This window comes from Psammomys obesus, unplaced genomic scaffold (assembly GCF_907164565.1).
Source record: "Psammomys obesus unplaced genomic scaffold, mPsaObe1.curated_primary_1811, whole genome shotgun sequence".
Lineage (NCBI taxonomy): Eukaryota > Metazoa > Chordata > Mammalia > Rodentia > Muridae > Psammomys > Psammomys obesus.
Window position 1 is genome coordinate 9583390 of NW_026585504.1, and position 19409 is coordinate 9602798.

Sequence of the window (19409 nt, forward strand, 5' to 3'; positions counted from 1 at the left end):
CGGCGGCCTGAGGCCCGGGGCCCGGCCGACGACCAGCGGGAAGGCCGGGCCGGGCCGCGGTGGGGCCCACGGGAGCCGGGGCGCTCGGGTCTCGGCCGGAGCAGCCGGGCCGGGGCGGGGTGGACGCGAGGGTCCTGAACGGACGGAGCCTGCCATTCTCAGGAGCCCAGGCTTTTGGCTCCAGGGACTTCGCCGCCGGAACCCACGCGAGCACGGTTGCGGGAAAGGAGCCGCGAGTTTCGTCGGGTCGTCCCCCCGCCTGGGCACGGATCGGTGTTGGGTGTGCGGTCGTGAACCTCTCCCCACTGTGTCGAAGCCGCGTGCTTAGCTGCCATCGTGCATCTCCAAAATGAAAGCGAAGGACTGCCACGGGCCTACTGGCTTGAAGCTTGTGCTTGAAGCCCATTTGGACTATACGTTTCTTTAAAGCAGGGGACGAAACCGCAGTCCTTCCGAAAGGGAGCTTCGTAGCGTGGGAATAGTTTTAAGTCTTTTCTCCAGACACTGGTTTGCTGTCTGTTCAGGCAAGTTAACTTTCTGAGGTGTAATCTTTAGCAGGGAAAAAAAGGTGGTGGTGTGCTTCTCCTCGTGAGGTAGTTGCCATCCCAGATTTTAAAACGCACCGAATTTTTAACTTTTAGGTTTTGACTCTTAGGCCTTCAGACTCTGACTTTGGATTTTAAGGAACCTGATAGCTATTAACCCTTCACTCATTTTTATTTTGTTAAAAATCAAGTTTTATGTGTTATCTCATGACTTAGGCAAGAGTCACGTTGTTTTACGTCTTTGCAAAGCTTTTTAATGCCTACTAGTTTAACACAAGACAGATTCCTGAATCTATTTTTGCAGGCGGTCTTGTGATATCATACTACATAATCACTACTGGAAAGCACTGTACATCATACTTTTTTCTTTTTAAAAAACATGACATCCCATCCTGTTTTCAGCATGTAAGTACAATCAGGATATTGTGCAAGACAAACAAAATGTGAATGATTCGTGTATTTTTAGGGAGAGGGCTTTAACTTTAAAAGATGGGGATTTAGGGACCTCAGCATTACAGAAGTCATAATTCACTGATAGTCTTGAAGTCTCAGGAATACTTGGAAATAGTCAACGTGACTAGACTTTTTAAAGTTCCGGTTTGTATGTTTAATGATGTACACAGACAATAAAGTGGATTTACAAGCACAGTAGATATGCTTGAAAAGACCTCCGTGTAAATGTCTTTTTCAAGAGCACACTTGCCCCGAAGGTGCTTCAGACTCCAGTGGAAATGAGAGCTTTGCTGAACCAGCATGAGAAGTAGGCATATATAATTTGCATATATAAGCTCTTAGCCTCTCTCCGTTTTGAGTCAGTCTCTGTTTCCTAAGTTTGGGTGATTAATGTGTAAAATTTCAAGATGAGTTTGGGCTTAATGGTTTTGGAAGGAAGCTGAGTTTCCAGTGGTTTCTTGTGACCTCTAGTCTGATTCTGTCAGTTGGCCTTTCTCTGCTGTGCCATCAACAGGAAGCATCTGGCCATTCTTCATGTAATTGGCAGAAAGTGCCAGGTGCATTTTTAATGTTTGCTATTCATAAAACAACAGAGCTGGGCTGGGTGGTGTTTACCTTTAATCCCAGAATTTGGGAGGTAGAGGTAGGCTTATCTGAGTTCAAGGCCAGTCTGATCTACAAAGCAAGTTCAGGACAGCTAGCTTGTTACACAGGAAACTGTCTCAACACCCACCTCTTCCCCCCAGAAAAAGACAGGATCATATTTTTACTTGGTTTTGATTGTTTGTTTTTTATCTTCTTCAGGTATAGGTAAGGCAAACATTACAAACTCAAAATTTGTCATGTGAAATTTTAAGTCAAAAATTCATTTTTGAGGGAACTCAAGTTTCTTGCAAGTTGTCTCATGCCACTAAATGCACTAACGGGGTCCAACCCTTATATCATTTGGAGACATTAGAGACTCATATCAAGTTCTTGGACATGTAGGAAATTGTTTATAGATTGACAAACATGATAATTTGACATGTAATCAACATGTAGTGATCAAATTAAAGTTAGCATTTCTGTCTCAACTTTTGTGTGTGTTGGGACCCTTTCAATTTCTTCACACTAGTTTATAAAATAAATAATTGCAAACTTTGTTCCTTAGAAGGCAGGTAGCTTTCCAGTGACCCCATGGTTTTTCAATGAAGAGTTAACACGTCTGTAAAATTATGTCCCAATTTTAGGTTAATTATAGTTGACATTTTACTTTTCTGAAGATTTTTTTTTTTATCCTTGTAAAAAGATAATTCTAGTGTCAAAAGAAATTAGAATTAGAGCCTATTTGTTCCCTCATAAATCAGCACTGTACTGTTGTCCAGAAAGGTTAGTGCATCTTGGGGCTTCGGATGTTTATGACATTGTTCTAGAGATGTAGGCTGGAAGTAATTTCTCCAAAGATAAATCTTGACTTTTCTTGATATAATATGTGAAGAATACCAGTTGAAGCATTGTTGATAACAAGAGCTGTTACTGATTCTTATGTGCCTGAGTTGTCTTATTTGTACCGTAGGGATTGTTGTAGTAATCAGTAAATGAGTTCGTATGTAAAGTGTTAGAGTGCTGCCTTAGAGCAGTGGTTCCTTCTCAGTTTGCAAGTCTCTAATACAGTTCCTCATGTGACCCCCCCCCAACCATAAAAGTATTTTGTTACTGTTTCTTAATTCTGCTAATGTTATGAATCCTACATACATGTGTTTTCTGCTGGTCTTAGGGAACCGCTGTGAAAGGGTTGTTTGATTCCCCAAAGGGGTTGTGACCTGTAGGTTGAGAACTGCTGCCTTAGTTAATAGATGAGTAAGTTTTAGGTTGTTTTGTTTTGTTTCTAGACAGGATCTCAATTTAGCCCCAAGTTGCCCCCAAAAACCTATGTAGTCCAAGCTGATCTTGAACTTGGATTAATTCCCTTGCTTCAGCCACTGAAATACTTGGATTACAGGCATGAGCCACCATGCCCAACCTAGTGTGCATAGTTATCACAGACTTTCAGCCGTACTATTCAGAATGCTTGCAATCGTTAATCTTGGAATTAGTTTATATGTATATATGCATATATGTAAATATATGTGCAAAGTAATAATGTTATATTATCTTTGGAAGGAGTCCAGTGCAGTGTCCCCTTTAAACGTGTATTTCAGCTGGAAGTTAAGTTTTCAGGCTAAGTGGTGTATACTAAATGTCCTGCTGCTGGTTGTGGTAAGGTTGTTTTTGTATTTATATTTATTTACTTATGTATGGGTGCAAGAGGATCTTGTTGGAGGATACAGGACAATTTGGGAACTGGTTCCCTCCTTTTAGATATGAGTCCAAGGATCAAACTCAGGATGGGCTTGGTGGCAAAGCTCTTTACCCTGGGGCTGGAGAGATGCCTGGTTGAGAGCACACTGTTTGTTCAGTAGATCAAGTTGAGTTCTTGGCATCCTTGTCGGACAGCCCACAGTTCTTACAATTTCTGTTCCCGGGGCTCTGACCCCACTCTTCTGCACACATGGGCATCAGATCTTCCTGTGCATCGCACATGTTAAAAACTCTACCTATCGAGCCAACTCTGCAGCCACTGTGATTCTGTTTTTAAATTATGCTAAGTCCACTGATCCTGTAATTCTACAATGCAGTTTTTCTAGAAGAATTTTGAGTATGTTTATTAAAGTTAGATGTTTAGTCTGGTTACACTAGAGAGGTAGGCTACTGATTATCTGGGAATATACTAGTGGTTCCTTAAAAGAAGTGAAGTGAATGGGGTACCATAATACCTCTTTTTAATATAACCTCCCATTTGGTAGATGTAGAAAATTGTTTAAGGCCATAAAATTACAATATTGGACACTAGACTTAGGTCAGTTTCTTTCAGGATGAAAACTGTTTGGTGTGTGTGGTGACACACCTTTAATTCCAACACTGAAGAGACAGAGTTCAAGGCCAGCCTGGACTACAGAGTGAGTTCTAGGACAGCCAGGGTTACTCAAAGAAACCTTGTCTCACCTCCCCCCAGAAAAAAACAAAAAACAAAAAACAAACAACCCCCCAAAAGAAACTGTTGGATGTGTAGCTGCTTAAATGCAGGTTATGTTTGTGACCTTGTGTCTATGGCACTTACATTCAGTTAGGAAGCATTTAGTGTGTAAGATATAAATGATATAGAAGTTTTCCTTTATATTCAAAATAACGTGAAATCTTTGATCTTTATTCATGTGACTGATGGCTTTCTCTCTAGTCTATCCTTTCCATTCATAGGGGGTTTCCCCCTCCCCCTTCTCAATACTGTCATCTGAATGTGTCCTGAAATTCATGTTGAACTCTAAATCTTTCAGACAAAGGTTTTGGGAAATTAGATGATAAATGTTAAAGTCCTTTTTTTTTGTTTTGTTTTGTTTGACACTAGCCTGTCTCTGCATCCTGAGTGTTGGGATTAAAGGTGTGCACCATCAACTCTGGGGAAATACAAAATCCTTTGGCATGAGATTAGTGCCCTTAAAAAGAGACTGCAGACAGCAGTTGTCCCTTCTGTGTAAACGCATAGCAGAAAGAGTGCTCTGAGAGATACAGTTCTCTTGTTTGCAAGTCACTCAATTGAGAGCGTTTTGTATGGCTCAGACTGAAACAATTTTGTCTAGTGTATTTTGCCATTACTGATATTTCTGTGTTCTCTTTAGTAGAACTTCCACTACCAGTTTCTTCACTTTCACTTCACAACTCATAGTATATGTGAAGAAGTTGAATTAAAAGGATTTCTTGGCTACTTTAAATTGATGGTTTCAAGTAGTCCTATGCTACTTGGCATCATTAATTTTGTTGAATCTCATGTTTTTGTTTTTGTTTTTTTCTGATTTCGTCTGTTCTTCAGTTGTTACCGTTGACTTCTATTTACTGGAAAAATAAGTATAAGCATGCACATTGTTTACTGTCATCATGGTGAATTTCACTTCTGCCATTTTGTAGACTAAAAGAAGAATTTTATATTTTCAGGAATCTAGCTGCCACATTTTAATTTTTTCTCTGATTACTTCATTATCTGTAAAGGTTTATTCCCCCTGCTTTCAAATGAGCAGCCATAAAATGGGAGAAGAAAATAAACTTCAGAGTCTATTACAGTTATCTGCCTCATTCCTTTGTTTCATTACTGTTAAAGAGTCCAGGTACAGTTTTTGCTCAAGGTTCTCTCTCTCTCTCATCTCTTGTCTCTCTTGTCTCTCTCTCTCTCTCTCTCTCTCTCTCTCTGAAACATGGTTTCTCTGTAGCCTTGCCTGTCCTGGATTTCAAGAATTCAATCTGTAGATTAGGCTGGCCTTGAACTCAGAGAGATCCACCTGGCTCTGCCTCTCTGAGCGCTGGGATTAAAGGTGTGTGCCGGCACTGCCTGGCTCCAGGTTCTTTTACAACTTTCCTGATTTACAGTACTATTAGATACTGTATTCCTACTGTTTAAGATAACTTTTTTCTTTGTAAGTAGTAACAGGCTTTATCTTGATAATATGGAGCCAATATGGATAATTGCTTGAATATGTATGTGTGTCTTGTTTGCATGTATGCATGTGTACCATGTGCATGCCTAGTTCCTGCAGAGATCAGAAGAGGGCATCAGATTCCCTGGAACTGGAGTTAAGGATGGCTGTGTACCATCATGATGGTTGTAGAAACCGAACCCCTGTCCTCTGCAAGAACAAGTGCTCTTGACTGCTGAGTTGTTACTGCAGTGCTCTGTTGCTTTATTTCATAAAGGCTCATAAGGTTGTCTTTATTTAATATCCTACCCCCTTTGAATGCTGTCTACTGTTTGGTGATTCTGTTAACCAGTGTCATCATGTCAGCAATAATCTTGACTTGTTTTTCTTTCCCCAGATAGCTGTTTTTTTGTTTGTTTGTTTTTGCTGCTGATGTTTGAGTGTAAAGGTTTATGATTTAGTGGAAAGCTAAGGAATTTCCATCACCTTCAGGTTTATTACTTTCTAGCCTCCTATCAGTTCCCAGTTTTTATCCTTGTACCTTGAAGTTGTTTATGATACGTGTTTTCTCTTCCTTATGTCCACCAACCAGGAGTTTTTCTTAGATTCTTCCTCCTTGAACCCACCCTGCATATGACTGCTAGAATAATTTCTCTCCAAACCTCCAAATCTCATGTTCCTGAAAGCCCAACAAGAGAGAGTTTGCCTTTGGCCTTTGCACTCTCTTCTGTGCTGTTGACCTTTGCATTCACCACTGTGCCAAGCAGCATGAATTGAACCTGTGCTCAATAAACATTTGAAAGTTAACACTTTTGAATAACCTCCAGTAGTCTCAGGGTAAAGTCCACTTTTTCATATTACATTCTGCTTCTTTGACTTTATTCCTTACTCTGTAGCATAATGAAACTTCTGTTTCCTTGTTGATAATGTCCTTCCTTTTCCTTTCATTTAAAAACTTATTCAGAAACACTTGTCCCATGCCAGGCTCTGTTTGAATCTCATAGTAATAAAATAGGACAAAATCAACAGGGAGTTGGTAGCACATGTCTTTAATCTCGACATTGCGGGGTAAGGAATGCGGGAAGCAGAGGCAGGCAGAGCTCTGAGTTTGAGGCGAGCCTGGTCTATGGAGCGAGTTCTGTCTAGAACAGCTGGAGCTACCCCGAGAAACCCTGTTTAGCAAAACCAAACCAAAATCAAGATAGTCTTTGCAGGAACGGGCATTTGAGTGAAGGGGTAGGCAGCAGTTTCTGGTGTTGGATGAGTAAAGTAGAAAGGAGGAAAGCGAGGTGAGGGGAGATGGTGTGATGTAGCTGCCGCTGGAGTGGTCAGGGAAATGTCCTTTATATCAGCAAGGAGTATGCTCTGGAGTGAGGAAACTCAGTATCTTAAGTGGTGGGGTGTAAGCTTAGCTTGTTAGAAGATTCACTGAGACCTGTCTTTGAAACCTATATGGCAACAATCAAAATAGTTTTCAACTTTTTAAAACTGCTGGGCCTCACATACCAAATCAAGTACATTTTCAGTCCCCAAGTACAGTAGCCCATAGTAGGAAGTATAGTACACATGGTCAAATATACTCGTCACTGTGTTTTTGTGCATACGTGTACATGTAATTGTGTTGTATATTCAGATTTTAAAAGCAGTAGTTGAAACTCACCAGAACTGTGTGTCACGGATCATGACACACAGTCTTGAACAATAGCATTGCAATCTGAGACGGAGCTGCTCGTCTCGGGGGTTTTTGTTGCTGAGAAGAAACACCGTGACTAGAGCAACTCTCATAAAGGAAAGCATTTAATTTGGGCTGGTACATAGTTCGGAGATTTTGTCCATTGTCTTCATGATGGGGAACATGGTGGCATTCAGGTGGATGTGGTGCTGGAGGAGCTGGAATTCTACATCTAGATCAGCAGGGAGCAGGAAGAGAGTGAGCCACTGGGCCTGGCTTGAGCTTCTGAAACCTCCAAACCCACCCCCATCGAGGCCATACCAACACCAACAAGGCCATAAATCCTAATCCTTTCAAATATCGCCACTCTGTGAGCCTGTGGGGGACATTTGGATTCAAACCACAACACTACTAAAAGTTTTCTTTTTAAGTCTGAACTATAGTCTGACTTTTGTTTATAATCCATACATTCTTTTCTGTTTTTCCCCTTTGTTGTTGTTTTGAGGAAGGGTTTCTTTCGTATGCCAGCTGTCCTGTAACTCTGTAGACCAGGCTGACCTCAATCTCAGAGACCAGAGACCTGCCTGGGATTAATGGCCTAATCCTCACGTTCTTTTTAATTTAACATTTTGTTTCTCCAAGGCAGGGTTTCTCTGTGTAGTCTTGATTGTCATGGGCTTGCTTTGTAGACTACTAGGCTGGCTTCGAACTCACATAGATCGCCTGCCTGTGCCTTCCCAAGTGCTGAGATACAGGCATGCACCAACACACCCAGCTGCTATTAACATATTTTTAAGATGAACACACACTGCACATACTTAACGGAGTACAGAAATGGATCAGATTACTGTACTGGCCTAGATCATTATATATTCCAGTGATATATTGGAATATATCATTTCTTTGTCTTGAATATCCAAGATCAACCCTATTAGCTATTTTAAAGTATTTAATTGTTGTAAGTGAGTTACTCTGTGCTATGGAGCATTAGAATTCATTCCTCCTACCCACTGGAACCCCTTACCTCTTAACCATGTTCTTTATTCCCTCCTGCGGCCTTCCCAGGCTTTTGTTACCGCTCTTCTATTTTTAGAGCTATTTCTACATGTAAATAACAGTGTCTGTGCTCTGAGAGTTTTTACTTAGCATAAGCATCCGTGTTCTGCACATGATAATTTTATTATTTTTCACGGTGAAATATATCATTTGTAGGCCACATTTCTCTGTTCATCCATGATGAGCATCTAAGTTGATTCCATGTCCTGGCTGTCCTGAATAAATAATGCAACAAACTGTGCAGCTATCTCTTTTGCGTGATGCTTTGATTTCCTTAGGATGTACGTCCAGTAGTTGGATTGTTTGATCACATGACCACTCTGCTTTTGGTTTTTAAGGAATCTCCCATTATTGCTATTCATACCACCGCCACCAGGGGGTATTTCCTTTTCTCTGTAGTATTACCAGAAATTATTGTCTTTTTAAAAATAGCTGTTCTAATTAGGGTAAAATATTCCTTCATTGTGGTTTTGTCTTTGGTTTTTGTTTTAGTTTGAGACAGGGTCCCACTGTGTATCTCTGGCTGGCCTGGAACTTACCTCTTAGACTAGGCTATCCTGGAACTCAGATCCACCAGCCTCTGCTTTGTGAGTACGGAAATTAAAGGTGTGTGCCACCATGTCCTATCTTCATTGTGGTTGATTAGCATTTCTTTCTTTCTTCCTTTCTTCCTTTCTTCCTTTCTTCCTTTCTTCCTTCCTTTCTTTCTTTCTTTCTTTCTTTCTTTCTTTCTTTCTTTTCTTTCTCTTTCTCTCTCTCTCTCCTGTTTTTCTCTCTCTTTTTCTCTTTCTCTCTCTCTGTCTCTCCCTCCCTCCCTCCTTCCCTTTCTCCCTTTGTTGTTTTGTTTTTTGAGACACCTTCTCTGTAGCCTTGGCTATCCTGGATTCATTCTGTAGACCAAGCTTGCTTTGAACTTACAGAGATCCGCCTGCCTCTGCCTCCGCCTCCGTGTGCCACCATGCCCAGTTGATTAGCATTTCTTAAAAGGTTACTGATGCCAAGTATTTTTTTCTAATTTTTGGTCATTGCCTTTTCTTTTCTCCTCCCCTCCCTTCCCCTCCCCTCCCCTCTTGAATTCACAGAGATCTGCCAGCCTCTGCCTCCCAAGTGTTGGGATTAAAGTCATGAGCCACTACAGCCACAGTAATCGTTGCATTTTTCTTAAAAAAAAAAACAACAAAACATTGTGTGTGTGTGCGCCTGAGTGTATGTATGTCTGCAGGTGTCTGTAGAGTCCAGAGAAGGCATCATATTCTCCTAGAACTGGAGTTAACAGGTGGTTGTGAGCTACCTAGTGTGAATGCTGGGAACTGAACCTAGGTCCTCTGTAAAAGCAGCAGATGCTGATAAGTGCTGAACTGTCTCCAGACCTTGTTGTATTTCCTTTTTTGTTGTGGTTTTTTTTTTTTTTTTTTTTTTTTAAAAGTTAAAGCTGGTCATGGTGGTGCATACCTGTAATCCCAGCACCCTGGAAGGCAGAGGCAGGCAAATCTCTCAGAGTTCGAGCCAGCCTGGTCTACAAAAAGCACATTGAGAATGGCCAGGGCTATTTCACAGAGAAGCCCTGTCTTGAAAAACCCAAAAAACAAAAAACAGCAACAACAAAACAAAACAACATAAATTAAAAGAAAATTGATTTTTTTTTGTTGTTGTTCTCCACCCCCTTCTACCCCCAAACCCCAGACTAGAGTTAGAGTTAAAGGCAGTTTGTGACCTTTGCAACATGGGTGTTGGGAACCAAATTTGTTTCCACTGGAAGAGCAGTCAATGCTCTTAACTGCAGAGTTATCTCCAGCCCGATATTTCTGTTTATTAGAAATGTCTGTTGACATCATCTGCTAGTTTTTCTACTAGGTAGTGAATACAGTCTTTCATGTAAAGTATTTTTGGCTAAGATTGTGACTTCAGTTTTTTTAAAAAAATTCTGTAGTGGTAATGGGAGTTTGGTTCCTTTAAAAACCCAGTTATGTTATGTAAATATGTTTTTGTTTTAATCCCAAGTGTGGGATTTTAGTTAGGGCTTTTGTTTGTGCACTGCTGATAACTGTCCCCTGTGGGGCATGGTCTTTGCCAGCTGGTAATGGCGAGCTTGTGCAGCACAGAGAGGGGCATGATCTCGGACTCTTGAGGATGTAAATATGAGAGCCCAGAAAGAGGAGTGGTAGTTTGGAGAGACCAGAGACAGGCAGGGTGACAGCTTGGAGGAGACTGCTTGCACATTTGCTGCTGATGGAGATTGGTGTAGCCCCAAAGACCCCATTACCCTAAACAGCCAGGAGCAGTAAAGGGGTCTGGACCCCTTCTCCCCACTAATCTCTTACCCAGGGTTAAAGTGTTAGTGGAAGGAAGGTAGAGTCTTAAATACCACCAAAAAATTAGAGTTTAAAAACAAGTCTAACATGTAGGATTGCTTTACCTTGTATTATATATGTAGTAAAGTTAGAATGTTTTTGTAGGGTGGAATAGAGTGATACCTTTTGGTATGTGAACCGTTTAAAAACATTTTTATTTTATGTGTACGAGTGTTTTTGTACAAGTATGTATCTCCACCATATGTCTACCTGGTGCTGGAGGCTTACAGAAAAAGGCGTCAGAGCCTCTGCCACTGGAGTTACAGACAGCTGTGAGCTGTCCGGTTGGTGCTTGGCACCAACTGGGGGACTGATGTAAGAACAAGTACTCTTAACCTCTGAGCCATCCAGCCACTAAGCAGATGATCTTTAGTATTTACCTGGAGTTTATGGATGTTTACAAATAAGCATAAAAGTTTTATGTAGAAGAATTTGGGAGTAACTCTACATGAAACAAGTTTAACTTAATGGAGAGTGAGTTGCATGATAGAAGGCTGCCTAAAATAAGATGTTTGGCTATAACATTTGAGCTTTACAGTTTCTTTAAAAAGAGTTATATTTATGGTTTTTTGGTTTGTTATTTAAGACAGGGTTTCTCTGTATAGCCTTGGCTGTCCTGGACTCACTTTGTAGACCAAGCTGGCCTCAAACTCAACACAGAGCTGCCTGCCCTTACCTCTTTGTGCTGGGACTAAAGGCGTGCATCACCATGCCTGGCTTATTTAAGTTTATATTTTCCCCTTATATTCTGTGGATTGAACCATGGTCTCCTACTTTCCTTATACACTCATGAATATTCTACTTTTGAGCTAACTCCCTAACCCCAGTCTGATTTTTGAGGCACACATACTGCTTTTGTTGATTTGTGTGTGTGTATTTGTGTGTGTGTGTGTGTGGCCATAGTGCAAAGCAGATCCCTCCTGAACAGGGTCCTCTCTTCTGGCACATACTGTGGCTATATAACATTAAGTTTGTCAGTGTCCCTTTTCTTTACAAACCATACAGTCTGTATTTCTGCTCCACTTGTTCTTTTTCATTGTAAACTGTTGTGTGCAGTTCATGAAACCCCAAAGACCAGGAATAGACCCTGCTGTAGGTACATGAGGGTTTTTTTTTTTTTTTTTTTTATTGTATACATGCTCAGCGCAGGATGCAAGCTTCTTGCAGAAACAGGAGAGGAATACAGCCCCCCTGGTCTGGGGGAACAGGGTTTTTAAAGGAAAAAAAAATGCAAGCAGAGACTTACATGCTTTGACATTACATGATTGGGAAAGGGAAATTGACTTTTGAAATGATTGGTCCATTTAAAGCATCAAGATCACAAACAGTTTTGGCCTGGCTGTATGAGCTGGTTTCCTAGCAACTGTATAACTAGTGGGTGGGGAAAGAATGCAGTAAGGCTTGTTTTTCCCCTCGGGGCATTGAGGCTAGTTTTTCCCCACAGGTGGCTGGACATATCTCCACCTAGCTGGCCTTAGTTCAGGCTTGTGCTTTAAACTTTAAGATAATAGCCACTGATTTTTAATCCCTTGGTCTTTCAAAATCTGCATAACTGCTGTCAATAACCGTGGCATAGACCCAACATTGTGCAGTCTTGAAATTTTCTCTGCCCAAGAAATTAGTTCCTTCCTTTTTCACTTTAACCTCAGGCAAGTTCTTAGGACATGAACAAAAACCATCCAGGTTTTTGCCAAAAATACTTCAGAAATGGCCTCTAGCACCTGTTGTTAGTATTGTTCTCCTCGGAAACCTCTTGAACTGGCCCTATATAGATTTTGTTGCCCTCAGAGCTACTATCTTCCATTTGTGAGAATGCCCCTTTGATTACAGCATTCAACTGCTTTTCTTAGTTCAAAGCTCTAAAGTCTCCACATTCCTCAAAAAATTGTGTGAGAGAGAAAGAAAGAGACCAAGACCAAGGCAACTTATGGAAGAGTTTATTTGGAGTAGAATTCTGGCTCCCTTTAATCACATTTCCCGCAGTTTTCATTTGTTGCTTTTTAGGAGCAGACTTTTTTGTTGTTATTGTTAATTATTTGGGTTTTTTGAGATCCGCCTTTTGAGGCAGAATCTCTCTACAGAGCCCTGGTTGGATAAATTCCCTATGTAGATCAGACTGGTCTTGAACTGACAGATATCCACCTGCCTTTGCTTCCCAAGTTCCAGGATCAAGGTGTTTGCCAACATGCCCACCTCTGAGCAGAGAATTCTTTAAGTTTAGCTGAATGGGGTCTGGCCCTCAGGGCACTACTTCTTTTGCTCAGATCTGGGCTCTTAGTCTATTTTTATCAGTACAAGCCTGGGCTGTACCGTTGAATTTCCCAGTGCTCTTTGTTTGTTTGTTTCTTTTTGTTCTACTTGTGATCACTTCTGATCACGCACATAGTCAACAATAGGCTGTCTTGAAATCTCCACCAAGGCTGGGCATGCGAGAGAAAACCCTGCTTTGAAACAAACAATGCAAGCAAACAAAAAGGAAATCTCCATTAAAGCAGTAGTTCATTACTCTTAGCAGCCAGGCTTTGCAGCTTCATCCACATCGTTCTGAGTTTAGAGCCCTGAAGGATACCTGAGTAAAGGGGTTGTGGGATCTACCTGAGTTCCTACATGGAGGGCCTGAGAGGCTGTGTGATTGTTTTGGGGTCCCCAAGATGCTAGAGCTATGAAATATCTGCTAAAGAGAGCTGTATACAGGCAGTTGAGCCAACCCAAGAGAGACAGGTGTGTCGCTTCGAGACAGGGTTTCTCTGTCAGAGAGCTCTGGCTGTCCTGGACTCCCAGGCTGGCCTGGAACTCGCAGAGATCCAATTTCCTCTCTCTGCCTCCTCAGTGTTTGGGATTAAAGGCATCCACCACCTTGCACACCTTGGACTTTCAGACAGTGTTGAGTCTGTGAAAGACTGCAGACTTTTGAAGTTGGACTGAATGCATTTTGCATTATAATATGACCGAGGGGTTATGGGGCCAGTGAGTGGAAAGTGGGGGTTTGAATGAGAATGGCCCCCATAGACTCTTATATTTTGTTTGTTCTGCTATTGGGAAGGATTAGGAGGTGTGCCTTTGTTGGAGGAGGTGTGTCACTGTGAGTGTATGCTTTAAGTTGTGTAAAAATTCCTAGACCATTAATCTCAGCACCTAGGTAGTAGAGATAGGCAGATCTCTGGAAGTTCAAGGCTAGCCTGGTCTACAGAGTTAGTTCCAGGCCAGTCAGGTCGTACAATGAGACCTTGTTTCAAGGGGAAAAAAATCCTTAGACTGTATAGATGTGTATAATGGTATTATGTATTAGTATTATACTGTCCCATCATTTAATGCTGGTTATTTGGTGAGTCAGATAAAAATGCATGCTTTAGGCAAGGTAGCAGATACTAGAGAAGGGAGGGTCCCTGAGCAGGAACATACACTCTAGGACATGAATGGTTTTGAGCAGGCTTGCATTGCTGGAGTGGGTAAAAGAATTCCATAGGGGGAAAAAAAGAGGGGCATTTTCCCCAGATTCTCAGGGACAAGCTTTAAAGGTGCTAAGAAGGGCACTTCCACTGAAATCTAGTGTCAGTTCCCAGTTCCTGAAAGAGGGTTACCCTGAGAAAAGTCTCTACTTTCTGAGATTATCAGCGGATGTTTGGCTTTGAGTTCTGAGATCAAGATTATGGTTGTAGGAAGTGGGGACCTCATAGATAAATTGTACATTGCTAGAGTGGTATAATACACTTAAAGCTATTTTGTTTACTTTGAGATGGCCCTGTAGGCTTTGAATTCAGTCATCTTGCCTTACTCTCTCCATTGATGGGATTACAGTGGGATTACAGAGGTTTGTCACTGGGGTGACCCTTCCAGTGCCTTCAAACTAATCTCACTTCAATCTCTCCCTCTCTACCCTTCTCATGTTCCATCTCACCTGATCTGTCAGCACACACACACACACACACACACACTCACTCACACAGAGCTACTGTCAGTATTACATTTTTATCACATACTTTTCAGTCCCTCCTGCTCTTTGCATTGGTCTCACCTGAGCAATCCATATTTATAAAACTTTCTTTTTTTTCATGTAAGTCAACATTCATGGGTCCTTGGTGTAGACATCTTTGGGGACTATTATTCAGCCCACATTTTGTAATATGTGCTTATATATAATAGGACTGAAACACATACTATTTTTTGCTTTTCTCTGAGAAAAAGCCTCCTTTTACTATTTTACTTAGCTACTTATGCATCGTCATGTTTCCCAGACTCTCCATTGGAAGCTTCAGTCCCTTCTCAAGAGGCATCCTGACTTTTATTGGACGCCTCTTTCCTGGACCCTCTGTCATGTTGCTCCAGTATGATATGCTTTCCATGTCTGGCACAGCTGTTACTTTGAGGTCATCAGCCTTTTGAATCCTTTTCCATTGTATTAATTTGGGGTCCTCCCCTCCCCAAAGGGAAGCTATTGGCTGCCTTCTTCGCCGCCTTCTTCTTTCTTCTTCAGCTCTTCTTTTCTTCTCCTCTTTTTCTTTTCTTTGGATTTTTGAGACAAGGTCTTGCTGTGTAGCCCAGAATGACTTCAAGTTCACCATGTAGCCCAGACAAGCTTTGAACTCCTGTTGATTTTTTTTCTGCCTCAGCTCACTACTATGTCTGCCTCAAAATGGCTAACAGGAGAGAGAACTTGAATGAGCATGTGTGTGCGTGTGCACGTGCATGCACACGTGTGAATGTGTGAGTGAGTGAGAAGCGAACGTAATGATGGGGTTGAATGCAGGGCCTCTTATTTCAGTCCCATCTCCAGCTCTTGTTAGTGTCTTTAAGATAATGTGGGTTGAATATTAGATGTGATGGCACGTCTTAACATTAAGAAGGCTAAGGTAGGAGAGTCATGAAGATGAGGCCATCCTCATAGAAGGCTTTTTCAGAAAAAGAAAAGTGGGTGTGGTGATCATTCTTCCCTTCTAAAGAATTACACTGGGAGGAGAGACAGACCCAAATGCTCAGATGATACACTGCCTTCTACTTCAGAAGCTTCTTGTGTTCTCTTAAAATAGAAGACAAAAATTTAAGATACGAAAGTTCAATTCAAACTGGGCGTACTTGATAAATCCTTTTACTCTTGCTCTCTTTTTATGATTGAGATAACAGTGAGAGGTGACAAGATTCTGAAGGCTGTGTTAGTGAAATGCCTTTCTGTTTATTTTTATTTTGTATGTGAGAGTGTTTGCGGCAGGTATGTCTGCACCAAGTGTGTGCAGTGCCCGTGGAGGCCAGAGGAAGGTGCCAGGCCTCCTGGAGCCTACAGGTGCTTGCGTGGCTCTGTGTAGGTGCTCACTGAAGCCGAGCCCTCTAAGAGAGCAACAGTGCTCTTAGCTGCTGAGCCAGCTCTTCAGCCTCTGACATTCCTTTCTCCTGAGAATGTTGACAAATTATGATCACCAAGAATATTTCATAGGTACAGCTATATACATGATAATTACATGATTTTACTATTTAAAACAAATGCTTTCAACATCTAAAACTATATAGTAAAAGTTTTTAAGCTTACATGTAACCTAAGTTTGATGTAAAGATTTTTAATAGATGTTTGTTTTTAATTGCATAAGTAATGAATTTATTGCACAAAACTTACAAAATAAAGGGGAAATTTGGAATTTTTATTATCATGCTTTATTGTTTCTAGTTCTTTTTCTGTGCATTTTTTACATAGTTCAGTTTATATTGTATATACAGTTTAGGGTTTTGATTCTTAAGCCAGTACATACTGTTTGTAAATATTTTTTATTATATTATTTATTACAATTTATTAAATTTGTGTCCCAGCTGTGACCCCCTCCCTTGTCTCCTCCCAACTCCACTCTCCCTCTCTCATCTCCCCCATGCCTCTCCCTTAGTCCACTGACTGATAGGGGAGGTCCTCCTCTCCCTTCTGTTTAACTCTAGCCTAACAGGTCTCATCAGGATTGTCTGCATGTCTTCCTCTGTGGACTGGCAAGGCTGCACCCTCCCCGGGGAAGGTGATCAGAGAGCCTGCCTCTGAGTTCATGCCAGAGAAAGTCCCTGCTTCCCTTACTAGGGAACCCAGTTACAGACTAAGTCTATGGGATACATCTGAGCTGAGGTTTTAGGTCCTCTCCATGCATTGTCTTTGGTTGGGGTATCATTCTCTTAAGGGGCTCCAGGGCTCAGTTTTGATGGTTCTGTTGCTCTCCTTTTGGAGCTCCTGTCCCCTCCAGGTCTTTCTATCTGCCCCTTCTTTCATAAGATTCCCTGTGCTCTGCCCAAAGTTTGGCTATGGGTCTCAGCCTCTGCTTTGGTACTTCCATCAGTAGAGTGGGTGGACCTTGTATTCATTGTAATGGGTATTCTCGAAGGGAAAGGGAATGTAAACTAAGTGGAGTATCATCCCAGGCACAATAGGTTCTGGGTATATTAGCAGTCAATTTACTGACTTTTCTTCAGTTGGAGAAAAAGAAATGATAAGCCATGTATTTTAATTTAATTTATTTTATTTTATTTTTTAATTTTTTATTTTTTTTTAGGATTTAACGTAGATAATCAGTCTGAATGAACTGAAGACTTGACCCAGCATTTGTATGTGTGTGTGGTATACATGTGTGTACGTGCATTTACATGGACATGGGCACGTGTGTGTGTGTGTGTGTGTGTGTGTGTGTGTGTGTGTGTGTGTGCCCGTGCATGTGTGAATGTGAAGGCCAGAGGTTGAAACTGAGTCTTCAGTTGCTCTCCACTTTATTTATTGAAGGCAGGGTCTTCCACTGAACTCAGAGCACTCTGAATTCGGCCAGCCTTATCTCCACCTGGTGTTCATGTGGCCCTCATGATTCACAGTAGTTCATTAGCCTCTGAGCCACCTAGTCTTGGTCATTTTCATTGTCTGGCTGCAACTGAATTTCCCTGAGTCAGAATTATTCCACTCTGTTTTTAGGTGAGCATAAAAAGTGCTACGTTTTGATAGTTTCATTATTTAAATTTTTCTTTTTTTATCTGGACAAGAAAATGAGCATCTTTGATTTTGATGTTGTCTCATGTATTTTCTTCCCATTAGATCCTTTAAAAGTATTTAATTCTTTCTGTTAAGTTGAAATGAAAATCATAGTTTGAGAGATCGCTCAGCGGTTAAAAGTATGTATAAACTGTTCTAGCAGAGGACCAGAACATGTGACAGTTCTTTGCCATTTGAGTGTCCCCATTGTGAGACTTCTAGTATTCCTGGCAGGACCGTTAATTAAATGCTAGCTAGAGCCTTTCCCATATTCAATCTTTCCAGTGCTTCCCTACATACAAGAAGGGCCTCTAGGGGACACTGTTGCTACTTTTGAGACCCACTGATTTCTTAGGCTAGTGACATGAATCTGTTAACGTTGCTTATGGTTAAAAAAAAATTACAATAGCTTCAGTACCAGTCTTAAATATAATAGGTTTTGAATAATTGAAACATGGGGGGCCCGGTTATGGGAGTATATTTACTCAAATGCTGTAAGGTAATGCCTCTAAGTAAGGTCATCAGCTTTGCTCTTCCGTATCCTTTGTTTTCCTCCACTCCTCCTGTTTAGTAAGGCAGGCATGTAAGACTTTCCTCAGTATTTCATTTCCTTATTTAACAGCTGTACATTGTAATTTGTTCCTTAATTTTTTAAGTTAGGTAGCAAAATAGCAATATTATAGAAACTATAAAATGGGAAATTTCCCCGTAATTATACTATTGGATTACTTGTTAATGCTTTTAGTAATGTGTGTGTGTGTGTGTGTGTGTATATATATATATATATATATATATATATATAATAACTATATACATATCTACTGTGCAGTTAAATATTCACATTTAAGACACATGCACACTATAATATATATATATATATATATATATATATATATATATATATATATATAGTATTGAAATATTGACAAGTGACCCAGTAGTATGATACATATATATCCCAAGGCAGGCTGTAAAGTCCAGCTAGTCTTGAACTTATGATCTTTTTATCTACTTCAGCTTGCTGAAATTTTGTGTGTTACCATACCTGATTATATTTTGTTTTTTATGCAGATATTCAAACTATGCTTATTGGCTTAGTATCACATAAACTATATGTTATATAGCTTCAAGCTAATTAAATGGTTGCCTCCTGTGGTGTTTGGTTCTCTAATTGAACTACTTTTCTTCCTTTAGGTTGTTTCCATTATAACTTATCTATATTTTCCCTTTAAAATGGGTTCATAGAAGGGTAATAATTTCACCAGTGGGTTTTTTACATTCTTAAAATTTTTAATTTGCTAAATTAATTTAAAGCTGTTTACTTTTGCTGATGTTGGCATGCATAATAGAGCAGTGTAAAAGTGTAAATTTTTTTGTTGTCTTTTTTGTTTTGTTTTTTTCTTTTTTTTTTTTTTTGAGATGGGGTTTCTCTGTGTAGCCTTGGCTCTGTTGGACTCACTTTGTAGACCAGGCTGCTCTCAAACTCACAGAGATCTGCCTGCCTCTGCGCTCCCAGAGTGCTGGGATTATAGCTGTGCGCCACTGTGCCCAGCTAGAAGTATAAGTTTTAATAACTCTTGACTACAGTAGTAATTACTTTAAAATTGTTTTACATTCATCAGTGACAGCCAACAGTTATTTCTTTTTGAAGACTACATGGCCATCATGTCTTTGTTTTTGTACTATTGTGTTAGATTCTTGTTTATGTTTCCGTCCCCACCTTTATTTTGAGTTAGATATCTCTCTCTGCAGTGTAGCCCTTTATTAGCAACTAAAATAGAAGGTATCTGTTGTACACCATGACTAGTGATTGTCTGTAACTGGAGATTTTTTATATTCTAATACAGATAATTTACAAATACAATTTCT

General features: G+C 40.6%; 1 protein-coding gene across 3 annotated transcripts in view; it reads left to right on the plus strand.

The window, feature by feature from the left end:
* Gabpb1 (GA binding protein transcription factor subunit beta 1) overlaps positions 1-19409 on the plus strand; it is a 51673-nt gene that overhangs the window by 1197 nt on the left and 31067 nt on the right. The gene's annotated exons all lie outside the window — the stretch shown is intronic.